General features: G+C 67.9%; 1 protein-coding gene across 1 annotated transcript in view; it reads left to right on the top strand.

Annotated features, from left to right (window-relative positions):
* Positions 1–601, top strand: part of Kif26a (kinesin family member 26A) — a 33,762-nt gene that overhangs the window by 931 nt on the left and 32,230 nt on the right. The gene's annotated exons all lie outside the window — the stretch shown is intronic.

The raw sequence follows: 601 nt of genomic DNA on the forward strand, positions 1-601 counted from the left end.
GCCCGCGGCGAGCGGGGCGCAGAAGTTGCGGGTGTGGCTCCCTGGGCGCAGGACAGGACCCCGGAGGCGTGGCGAGGGGTGTGTGGAGGTAGGGTGGGGAGTGCGAGCAGCGCTTTCGGGTCCGGGCCTGTTACCAGGGCGGAGAGGGTGGGGTGCTGCCCGTGGGGATCTGCACCCCCCTAGCGAGGGTGCCAGAGCCCTCGGGGGAGGAGTTCCCAGCTGCCAGCCCGGTGGAAAGAGGCGCAGGCTTTGGGGTGCAGAGTGGGTGGGGAGCCTCCGCCCACCCTTCCTCCCTCCCCGCCGCGGATGCGAACCCCCTGGTCCTAGACGACCTATAAAGCCAGGAGATCATACAGCTCACTTTCGTTGGGATGCGTGGAGTGGAGGGCTGTCCTACTAAAGACGGAGGGTGAAGAGGAAAGGAAGGGTCGCTTTGATGAGCTCGAGTCTGTGGGAAGGTACTTCCCCGCGCGGGGAGCTGTAGGCCGTCACCTCCACCCGGATGGCGTGGCCTCGGTCCTCCCGGACCCCTGCACGTGCCTCCTCACCCTGCAAGCTTGGCGCCCACTGTCTCTGCGCTGGAAGCCCTGCGCACAGCGGC

This window comes from Fukomys damarensis, unplaced genomic scaffold (assembly GCF_012274545.1).
Source record: "Fukomys damarensis isolate Sample0158 unplaced genomic scaffold, DMR_v1.0_HiC HiC_scaffold_21, whole genome shotgun sequence".
Taxonomy (NCBI): domain Eukaryota; kingdom Metazoa; phylum Chordata; class Mammalia; order Rodentia; family Bathyergidae; genus Fukomys; species Fukomys damarensis.